Source organism: Saccostrea cucullata, unplaced genomic scaffold (assembly GCF_032062105.1).
Source record: "Saccostrea cucullata isolate Sc308-1 unplaced genomic scaffold, CSIRO_AGI_Scuc_v1 ctg503, whole genome shotgun sequence".
Classification (NCBI taxonomy): domain Eukaryota; kingdom Metazoa; phylum Mollusca; class Bivalvia; order Ostreida; family Ostreidae; genus Saccostrea; species Saccostrea cuccullata.
This window is the reverse complement of record NW_026935642.1, coordinates 647536-656905: the sequence shown is the minus strand read 5'-3', so window position 1 is coordinate 656905 and position 9370 is coordinate 647536. Positions and strand designations below refer to the sequence as shown.

Below are 9370 nucleotides of genomic sequence, written 5' to 3'. Positions count from 1 at the left end.
ATCAAACAAGAAATTGACCAACCTTGTCTCAAAAAGTATACTGTATTTCATAAATGGAGAAAAAGGAGAGAAATAGTTTTAGATGGACATGTTTGATTCTGAATTTTTACATAAAAAGTTCAAAATATCTGTGAACGCATTTATTAAGTTATATTAAGGAGGTTAATTATAAACCAAATTGGAACAAATTAAGAAAATATAACTCTTTAAAAAGTGTACCTTGACTTTTTGCTAAGGATTTTGATGAATATAACCCTATTCGACCATGGCTTATTTTTACATTATGACTGCATGTGTAGGGTTAGTAGAAAACGAAGTAAGATCAAATTATATTCTATTTTCTCATGCAACCAGATAAAATTTGCTTGCCGTTATTAGCAAAGCTGTTTGTATTCAGATGAAGAGGAATTTATTCAAAATATTTATGCGTTGAAAACACCTACGTGTACTGTGACCTTCAACTCTCATTTAAAGACATTCACGACGTATTATAATAAATATAAAACAATACTTGCTTTCATTCATATACATGTATCGATTGGATATATCCCGGTGAATTTGAAATAAAAGGTACCTATTAAAGAGTCTGACACATCAATGTCTAATCAGAAAAAAATGTTATTGTTAACATAATGAAACTTTATTCTTAACATGATAATTGAAACTTTTATATCGTCAACTTTAATACCTGATATAACCTTTTATATCGTCAACTTCAATACCTGATTTAAACTTTTATATCGTCAACTTTAATATCTCATTTAAACTTTTATATCGTCAACTTAATACCTTACTGATGTAGCACTGCGTCTCCAAGTTGAATCGACACGCAAAAGGTTATATTTAGGTATTTTTTTCAATTATAAAATGAGGTACCGTTAGCTATCTACCAAGTTGATTAGACAAAGGTATTAACGGTCACGTTTGAAGTCATTTTGCAGGTTCAATGAACAATACGATTACCTTATATGCAAATACAATCTACATTTATTATACTATCTATCATCTATCATGTCATAACTTATCATATATATAATACAATCTAATTTGTCAAATGCTGACTGACGTTTTTCATAGTTTTGTTTGGCCATGAATTTCTTCGGACTTTTTCGTTTTCCGATCATGACAAGGAACACACTATGGGTGTGGACGGTTGTCAAAAGATGCTTACTACATTTTGACACCTGATCCTTCCTCTTATTTTTAAAGGTCTGTGAATACTCTCCTCCTCCGTGTTTGCTCTTCTCTTGTATTTATTCCTTGTACCGACCTAAAATATTAGGGTTAGTCCTGGCCCCAGGATCATGAAACAAACTTAGACTTAAGCCAAATTTTCAATCGTCTTTAAATATTCATGAATGATACATGGAATTTATTTCGAAATTTGCAGATAACAACAATTCTGAGAAGCAATATTGAAAAAATATTGTAATCTCAGTCTGCTTGACTTCTACAACAATTCATTATCATTATCAAATAAATATTTTGACTTAAGCTTAAGCTGTTTCATGATCCCGGGGCTGGACTGACACTTGAAGATTTAGTCTTCGAACAATATTGCACTGATCATATACATGATATATGTGATAATAAAAAGCTATACACTATTCGACTGAATAGGAATAGTCTCGCACCAAACAAAGAAATTGAGGACAAACCCTTGCACCCTATGTATTTGATTGATAAATATCAATCTTTTCTTGTCTTACAGATACTTTTTTCTAGTCAGTTTTGGGGGATCAGACATTATCATATTTTACGTAACTGCTAATCAAAGCTTTTGAATCTGATCCCCTTCTTGTTTGTTAAATTGTTCACATATATACCGTCATTTTAATAAATGACATTATTCATCTCTATGAAAGTGTTTTATTTGACTTACACAAAATTAGCAAAAACAAGCTGCGGTGAGCTTGCATATAAGCATAAGAATACATAAATATCAATCTTTCCTCCATTTAAGATCACGATAGTTATAAATTTTCAATTTATAAGAATTAGTTTCGCACTCATCCGAAACTAAATATGGTTAGCCTCAAGTATTTTGATGAACCATATTTAACTTTGGTAAATGAATGTTTTAAAGTCAATTGTATTAATTTACAATAAAACATTAAATCGCTTCATTATTTCAATTCATAAAGTAGTACTTTGACTCATAAATTGTTTCTTTGGTTTATCAAGCATTGGGTGGAGGTACATTCAGTGTCTGTTGACTGAGGATTGTTACAGTTGCTTCCCTTCTCTCAGCTAAGAACTGGCCTTTTATGCCTAGGCTCTCGATGAGGTAAGCGTAAAATGTTTAAATACTCCATCGAAAATAAGTTGAAATTAAAGGAAGGATACTGCTTCTGTTATTTTATTCATGCCTCCTGTATTTCTCCTTTTTCTAATGCAATGTATAGTTACTAAATATTTAAAATGGGTTTTCTTTATTTATCTCACAAATTCATTAACCTTGGATGATAAGACTCTTTTTAGTAAAGAGGAATTTTAATAAGTGGCCATGGTTTGTAAAAAGGATATGGTTAAGTGAACACTTGTTTTTTTTCCCCTGTATCATTGCAATTGTTGCGTCAAACCCTAGTAAATATCTAGGTCAGTAGGGGTCAACTATGATACGGTAGGGCTAAGTTGGTTATACAATTGAAAATTGACACACCTGCAATTTTTAAATCTTGCACATATATTAAAATTCATTAAAAACATGTACGTGTAAGGCAGATTATTGCAGTTGATCAGTTTGGAATTGCATTTCCTAATTACAGTCAGACAACGTTATCATGAGGTTGATTTAATCTTTTTCAAATATAAGTGCATATATATTTTCGATATATCATTAGCACTTGAAAGATATCCATCGATACGTTTTCAAAACAAGGGACCTGTGTGTTGTTTCTTTAATAGGGTATAAAAAATTGGGTTGAGTAAGATGATGCTTTGTATTTGATGTCCTAGGCACTATACGAAAACACGGAAGTTAAAACTGTAATCCGGACGACGAACGGAGTCGCCATGCAACCCTAAATGTTATATTTCTTCGAATCAGGAGAATGCGTGAAAACAATTGTAGACTATAGAGGGGTGAATTTGGTTTTGTTTGTGGAATAAATATTCTTTTTTCAAGGGGTAGCACCCCTGCGAGGTGAAATTCATAATTTCAGGAACTTTTATGAATCGTTCATGAACATTCATGATGTGTTCATGAACGGTTCATGACTGGTTCATAAAGATGGTTCATGAACTTTATTCATGAATATATTCATAAAATGTAGTTCATGAACAAATGATGAATTTATATGAATATTGGTAATTTTCATTTTAAAGACAGAAAAAATGTAGAGTTCAAGGTATTATGAATGTTCGTGAATTTTCATGAAGACTAAAATAATTGACAAAAATGATTGACAGAAAACACTCATTACTCTCATAATGCAACTTTTGCATGCAGATGCAATTGTTGAACAAGCCCCTGGCATAATTTATATTTAATAACATTCTTTCACCAACTATCCGAAAAAATAAATCATGAAATCTCTAAACATTTCGTGTTTTTCTTTAATTTTACTTAAACAAACACTGCATCACCACTGACAGCATTTTTTTCAAATTGATTATTTATGTTTCTTCATAATTTAAATTAAACAGTAATATTCATCATAATGTGCTTTAAATAATGTCATTTTTCATCACACAACTTTGTTCGACCGAATTTTCTCTAACATCAAACTTTAAGCAAGTTGCAAAATAAAAAAAATTCACAGTTTCTTTTACAATGTTTTTTGAGACAAATATAAAAGCATATACCACTCAGATGTACAATATAAGCACACTTTTTAAAATGTATGTATTCTCAATGAAACTGCAAAGTATTTTACATCAAAGGTTATTAACAGATATATCCAAGAAAAAATAAGATTATCACCTTGGTTAAATTAATGATAATCAAGTTATGATATACATGTAATGCAGTAAACTAAAGTATGCATTTTTTTTTAAATAAGAGGTTAGATTCATTAAATGACATTGGCCAAGGATTGGGAGAGGTCATTGAAACCTCAACAGGATATACATTTACAATAAAGTGCCAGAGGCCCATGTACATTTACTGTACAAAATTAGTGACTAGAGTGACAAACACATGTATTAAATGCAAAAATATATGTAGTACACAACTACATTGATACAAAGATCCCACAAAAATGAACAGTTGCTATTTTCCACCAATGTACATGCCAAAGATCCCAATTATGGAAGATACAAAACTTCTGACATGTTGCTAGAATCACATCCTCACAGATATCCCATGAAATTTGCAATAGAGGGTTGACAGATATTTGGCATCACCAACAGATTCACTTTTAGTACGAAGGCTCAGCAAGTTCGATGTTGATCATTCAAACAGACACTTCAAACTTCCCTTGCACAATTTCTGAAAGAGGAGATGACCATTTAAGATGTATCATTATTGATATCAGTATAAATATATGACAAATAATAAACTAAAGCTCTACAAACAATTGTTCTTTTCTACCTGGCAGATCAGTTTACTGAAGAATATGAATTCACTGTCTTGCAATTTTTTGTTCAAATTAGGATTAATTCTGATATTAAAATGTAAAAATGTGAAAAGTATATAGACAACAGACAAACACAAGACTGTGACACTGATCAAAAAACTCACTTAGGCCTTAAAATGGCTCAGGTGAGCTTAAATGAAAAGGCTAGAGCTGAAGCTCAATGACTGACTAACATTGAAAAAAATTAATTTCAATTCATGTGATTTTATTGATTAAGAAAATAATGAAGAAATCTTACCATTTTTTTTATACAGTTCTTGTCCTAACTCTTGTGAGCATCCGGATTCCTGTAAAATGCATGCATGTATACTTCATAGAAGATGATATCTTTGATTAAATTTGATCCAAAATAATTATACATACCCATGCTGTTAGCATGTTTAGATTACCTTTCAGAATTCATTGTTAAAAATAATAAGGATATGGAAATTAGGCATGTTAAGAATATAAATCTTTAAATGTTGTTTACTTGGCATAGTTGCAATATTTATTTTAATCTTATGCTTAAAGACATATAGATTAATAAAATCAAAGTTAGTTTATTTGTTTTGAATGATAATATTAATTTGAGCTGGTTCTCACCATATTCACAAGCCTAGTGACTGATTGGTTAAGCATCTACATGTATATGCACTTTTATCAAAGGCCAGGGCTGTGAAAATCATCTCAGGCAATGCAGCAACTATTAAAACAATCGAAACATGCAAGATTAGAGCTGAAAATGGTCATGAACATGCATTACAAAATATATAATTAATTACATGTACATCATACTCTGTAAATGTTATCTTGAACAAAGGAAGGTACAGATAAAATTCTTTACATCAGTTCGATTCCAAGCAAGGAAATTCGGGTTAAAATCAATGACCTTAATGATATGTATAGATTTGTTAAATAATGATTACAGAAATAGTGCTTGTCCTAACGATTTCACCGTCGGGCATTTTATGTATGGTGCATGGTGCCCGGATTAATCAAAAGTAGCAGAAACATTCTTCGTTCGAGGACACATAAAATACTGTACAATATTGTACCTACCGGTCTTAAAAATGTCGTCATCTTCTTCCATCCCAAGCTGACCATGATCTCCCTGTTCGTGACACTCATTCCAACTTTCCTACTGTGGAACATCAACATGGTATTCGATATTTTTGAATTTCGGTGTTGTTAAAATTAATTGTTCATCGAGCCCGACTTCGATCCCGATGTTATTGTAATATTAGTCCAATTTAATTGATGACGCAAAAAGTTCGAATTCTTCATTAATAAAACTTGTTTTGATATAAAAAAAAATTGTATTTTCAGTGAAAAATTATTCAGATAGTGTTTGTTATTTTTTTAAACAGAAATCTTGGAAATTCGAAACTAACGTATTTCTTAGCTCTACCGTACATTTTTGAAAAGGCGCAAACTTGAAAACGCGCGAGACGTTGGAAGTGGGAATTTGGAGAGTGGAAGGATCGGTATTTGTGATCTATAATATTTGCAAAGTCACTGATCTTTGTCAACTTTTAAAGAAAATAACAGAATATGAAGAAGGAAGACTATATATAGGATTGATCTACTTCATAACTGGTGAGTGACAAAAAATGGAGCCAATCACTGAGTCAGAAATCTTTCTGTAAATGTTACTGTCTATTTGTAAAATTAATAAATATGTCTTTTTTTTTAAATGAAAGTTTTGTCTAACTTTGCTTTGAGTTTGGATCCAACCATATAACATACATTAATTATAGACTGAGACTCGAAACATTCATAGGCCTGATTGATCTACAAAATGGCGGTCCAAGAAAATAGGCTTAAATTCCATTCAGAATGTTTTAATTTGGAAGTGCCTCTGATGCAAAATTAAAATGCAAGAAAATACACAAAAAAGTCTTATGTTTTACAATCATGGGTAATTTCAGAAAATCTTTCTTTTTGAAGGAAAAAGAGAAGCAGTTCACAAATGTTGATGAGCAGAAGACAAGAAACTCTGGCTGCAAAAAAAAATCTGAGCTCTTGAAAAAGAAAGAAAAAAAGAATTGAAAATATGAATGATATTCAGTCAAAGGATCCAAATGATGAAATTCTGGAAATTCCACATGGAGAGACAATAAGGATTTTTGAATTGACCATCTCTGCTATAAGAACTGCTTGAAAGCTGTTACCCTGGTGCTGAACAAACTTTTCTCCTAGACTGGAATTAAAAATTGTTCAATTTCTGGCATTAAAACACAATTTGAAATATGCTGAGGAAGGACCACCCTCTCCTTTTGACCAAGTAAGGTTAAACATTCTGCAAGGAGTTGCATTTGAATTGAAATTTTTTATACTTTTACCAGGAATGAACTACATTACTCATTTACTATGGTTTAATGTGTCAGAATTGTCTATTTTAAGTTTTTTGACAAAGATTTTGTTGCCATGGTTGGAAAACAAACAACATTTCTGTGAAATCTTTCAAGATGCTGTATTATAAATCATCTACTGTTACTTTTTTAGCATGACTTCATGCATTTTCATGAATAAACATGAATAATAATATTGGATTTTTTGTTTACAAATAAGCAAGAATATTCATGAATGATAATGGTTCATGAATTTTATTCATTCATGAACATTCCTGAAAAAATTCATCAAATTATTCATGAATAGTTCATGAAGATGCAATGAACTTATTATTGGACATTCTTGAAATGATGAATCTTCATGAATATGACTGTTCATGAATTATTCATGAAAAAAAATATTCATGAATATTCATCAATTTTCTTTCATGAATAAAAATTCATGATTTGAAAATGTCCAATAATAAGTTCATAGGATCTTCATGAACATTTCATGAAGATTTCATGAATAAAATTCATGAAAAATTCAAGGAAATTCATGAATTATTCATGATCGTCTCGCAGGGGCACTGTGCCTCCTTGGTCTGTCAATACATTTTCCATAGAGAGCTACAATCTATCATTACTTCATTTGCTGACTGGCGTTTCTTATTCTAATTGTTAGAAACATTTTTACACAATGCAGTGTCTTTTGATTTCTCCATTTTTTCTTAATCATGGCAATGAGTACACAGCGGGTGTGGTCGATCGGTCGAATTTCTCATTTTATGGCACCTGATCCACCCTCCTAGAGGTCCATATTCCCTCTGCTCCTTATTTGTAATGGTTGAATGGACTTTTGAGCTTGAATACGAGTTATTTCCAAATTTCATGCAATAAAACAATACTGGCAAATAGGCCATCCTTAAAAAATTGTTTGTTTGGAATTGCCGCCTGAAGGGTTTCAGACACAGGAGGGAGGTAGGGAATTTATTTTTTTTTTTTAAATTGAAGATAAATTTTAAATTTTTGATAAGAATCTCAGTAAACAGTAAATACATTTTCTGACTTATCTACCATCAACAAAAAAACCTAATTTTACATAGATCTGACACTATCTTTCAGTGTCTTGTATGGTGCATGTGATACACGTAATGGGCAAAAAATTGATTAAATAAAAAAATTTTCCTACTTTTGGTCAATAAATTTTTTTCAGGAGGGGGCATTTCAATGAGGCGGGAGGCAATTCCAAACAAACTATAATTTTCATTTTGGCCTTATAATACAAAACCTCTTTACAAATTGTCAGTCACAGGTACGAGGGTTGATCCAAAAGTTAGGTAACAGTGTCCATATCTTTTATATTTAGCGTCTTATTATCAAATATAATGTACCAAAGATGCACGTTGTAATTAATTTGATATTTTGAAAAGTATAAATCATGTTGATTTAAATTTTTCAGTACAGATTTAAAATAAATATAGCTTCCATCATGTGTAAAATTATTTTTTTACGTCGACTAGTAGTTGTGATATTATTTGTGGATCAAACCTCATAAAAGTTTATGAAAAAAAAATTAATTATTCTCTAATCTTGAACAGGAAATTCTCAATTTCATGCTCTATGATATCTGCAAAGGTTTTGGTAAACTATATTTGATTTGCCCGCTTTCCCTTGTGCGGATAATCATGATATCTTATTTGACGAAAAATAAGTATCGTTCGAATATAAACATTGCATTGAAACATGAAAGACAAATAAACAACTTGTTTCTAGGTAAAAATGTTAATACCTTCATAATTTCATTCAGATACATGTTATGGAATGTCCAAAATATTGAAGAATAAAAGATTGTTAAAGCTATTAAATCTATTGAACATCGCACAATGCATATTGAAGTCTTATTTTGAAACACATCGCATCTCATCGGGGTCTCAAAATTTTTAAGGTGTCATTTTTTTTGCATTCAGAATCTTTCGATAGCTGTTTTCAAAAATTTGCCAAACTTTTTACTTTTTTTTTGGTCTACTGATAGCAGGCATACTAGTATTATAAAACCTTGCCAGGCTCCAAAATTAGTGTAATCTCTAAATTGTCTATAAGGTTAAGGTATTTGTCTAGTCCTAAAAGTTGAAAAGTGGTTTGACCTTTAATTAAAATCTATATATTTAAGAGACTAAACATGAAGCTTTTTTATATCATAATCCATTTCATTGTGTTTTCACAAAGAGACTTAATATCAGTTTACCTGTTGACTTGATACATACCAGAAAACTCGTAAGAAAGATTGGTACACTGTGTATACATAGAGTATGTAATTATAACTTTACATTACAAGCAATGTGACTTCAGCATTACCATCGTTATAGTTTCTTACTTCGGTCCAATATTCCACAATCACCTGCTTATGGCGTTTATGACCCATAACTGATTCGATATGCATGAGCATTTCATGAATGCAATCGTTAAATAGAGACAAGC

The 9370-nt window shown here is 31.0% G+C and overlaps 2 long non-coding RNA genes across 2 annotated transcripts; one reads left to right on the top strand and one right to left on the bottom strand.

Moving 5' to 3' along the window:
* Positions 1–3931: 3931 nt before the first annotated feature.
* On the bottom strand, positions 3932–5666 carry LOC134243458 (uncharacterized). Its single transcript, XR_009987034.1, has 4 exons — positions 5619–5666; positions 5163–5262; positions 4819–4867; positions 3932–4432 (listed from the first exon to the last, which is right to left on the bottom strand). It is a non-coding gene; the product is annotated as an uncharacterized LOC134243458 (long non-coding RNA).
* A 352-nt stretch (positions 5667–6018) lies between these two features.
* LOC134243459 (uncharacterized) lies at positions 6019–7106 on the top strand. Its single transcript, XR_009987035.1, has 2 exons — positions 6019–6155; positions 6507–7106. It is a non-coding gene; the product is annotated as an uncharacterized LOC134243459 (long non-coding RNA).
* Positions 7107–9370: the final 2264 nt, after the last annotated feature.